Source organism: Propithecus coquereli, unplaced genomic scaffold (assembly GCF_000956105.1).
Source record: "Propithecus coquereli isolate 6110/MARCELLA unplaced genomic scaffold, Pcoq_1.0 Scaffold7, whole genome shotgun sequence".
Taxonomy (NCBI): domain Eukaryota; kingdom Metazoa; phylum Chordata; class Mammalia; order Primates; family Indriidae; genus Propithecus; species Propithecus coquereli.
The window spans coordinates 11,969,818-11,972,283 of NW_012153062.1; the positions used below are offsets into that span (position 1 = coordinate 11,969,818).

The 2,466-nt window shown below is 33.7% G+C and overlaps 1 protein-coding gene across 1 annotated transcript in view; it reads right to left on the reverse strand.

Moving 5' to 3' along the window:
• The window catches only part of LOC105823773 (epithelial chloride channel protein-like), a 34,767-nt gene that overhangs the window by 30,493 nt on the left and 1,808 nt on the right, over nt 1–2,466 (reverse strand). The window lies entirely within an intron of this gene.

Consider the following 2,466-nt stretch of genomic DNA (forward strand, 5'->3'; position numbering starts at 1 on the left):
AAATTTTCCAGAGTTGAATAAATACGAACAACTGAAAAATTGTATCAGATAATGAACCCCTAGGGTTTAAATGTAGATTAGTAATTTGAACTGTATAAAAGTAACTTTAAAGGTAAAATTTGAGAATAATTTTCCATTCATTCTAAAGTATTTCTGTTAGCTTACCTAGTTGAAAAAATATTAGTAGTTTGGACCTTTAATAATTCATTAGTGGGATGCCTAATAGTATTAATATATATTAAAAACATTCTTAAACTAAGCAGATATTAATCTTGATAGTTTAGATAAATGCTTCATACATAATGTACTGTCAAACAATTTTGGAAAGTTATAACTCTGTGTGGGTGTATGTGCCTAGGCAGCATGAACTGAAAATACTTAGTGAAATAAAAATATGTGGATAATAAAACTTTCTCTTACCTTTATGTTTTGAATCAGTTTTTCATCTTCTGGTACACTGGGGTTAATTGCGATGACAATGCCATCATATCCATTGTTACTGAAACTTACCATTGAGCTCTTCACTCTAGGCAAGAGATGCAAGGCTAAGAACAGAATAACATTCACACTGAGCCCCATTTTTGCACGTTACATTAAACCTCTTGGAAATATAGGGAGGTTATTTATGCATCTGCTTGACTCAGGAATTTCAATCAAGACCAAAACATTTGCATACATATAATACAGTAAATTATTAAAATATCTTAGTGAACTTCCTTATCTTACTCATTCTAAAGATTGAGTTGTTAGGTAGCAATGGGGATTATGCTGAACACATTTGTCATACTTTCTAAGACAGGTGAGGCATTAAGTATTCACTGAACTGAGCCATTCTTTTATTGATAGATTGCGTAGTTGTCACCATAGTGGTGGGAGGTCTTTATTGTCATCATCATCACCATCAAATAGTATTAGAGTTCTAAGTCCTGGGATCTATTTAGAGAGAAACACTCTATGGAGGGAGGAGGAACTGAAATTAAAAGCACCAGGAAAGAGCAGATGAATGAAGCCTGTTTAAAAGAACAAAGAATAAAGGGGCTAGAGTAGGAGTGGTCGTGAAGTAAGGATGCATATTTCCTTCTTTAGAGGAAAATGATACAAGCAACAGTTACAGAATTTTTTTTTATTACCTTCTGCACTAACTACTTGTTTATTTTAGCTTTTAAATAGCATTGAATGCTTTCAGTGCTTGTGTAACTTGAAAACTTAATATGCTTCAATTAAGATTTCTTTTTTGGATTGAACACAAATGTTCCTTAGCTTGAAATAGTTGTATGCATAGCATTGTGAGTTGGCTCTGGACTCAGATGAATCTAAACCTTACTCTTGCCTTGTCGTTTAATAATCACATGATTCTTTGTAAGAGTTGTATGTCTCTTTTTAGGCCTAGTTTCTTTTCTGTGATATCAGTATAATTACAGGATGTTGGAAGAATTAAATGAGACAATCTATGGAAAGCACTTCATACAAAACTCTTTTTTTCTTTTAATGCCCTAAGTTGAATGGAACATACAAGACTTCTGACACCTAGTAAACACTCAAGAAATATTATCTGTTATTATTAAACATTATGTATTATATTATGGATACAAAGCTTGCTATAAATTTTTGCCAATTAAATTCCATGTTTTCATTGGCTTATTTTGTAAAACTTTTAAAGATAGTCTTCTGGTGTTTAACTGGGGAACAAGGAGTCCCTGAGCCTGCCTGGGAAAGACTAGAGGAGAAACTGTCTGAGTGAAACTATTAATGTAAGTTTTTGAAATGCTCTTTGATTAATCGCCATCATTTGACAATATCCTATCCTTGATGGTCCAGCTTAGGTGCAGCCGCACCCATAAAATCTTCCCAAATCATCCACACTAGAAGTAATCTTTCCTTGAACTTGTTTGAAGGATTATATTTATATACTACCTGTATTGCATTTGTACATAGTATATCTCCCTACTAGATCATAAACTCCTTTGAAGGAAGAGATTTTTTCCTGAGTTTAGATTCCCTCAACGTCAATTTCCTTAACTGCTAAATGAGGACAGTAATAACCATCTAGAAGAAATGTTGTAAAGGTTAAATGAAATAACATGTGTGAAAGCACTTGTTATAAGTGCAGGTACATACTGTATTCCTTGCTTTTCCTATTCCTTTTAATTCATATGAAAAAAATGTCAGTGCTTCTATGTGCCAGGCTAACTGTGCTGATCTTTAGAGAGTGCAGAAATGAGTAAAATACCAGCACTGCCTCCAAAGAACTTGAAAACTTGTTGCATGGGTTAGATTACAATAAAAAAGATTAAAATACCATCAAATTGATATTAACTGATCAACACTTAACTGCACATATAGTAATAACATTCATTGGGTGTCAGGCAGATGGGAGGGGGAAGGAGGAGATGGGTATATACAAACCTAATGGGTGTGGTGCACACTGTCTGGAGGATGGACATATTTGAAGCTCTGACTTGGGTG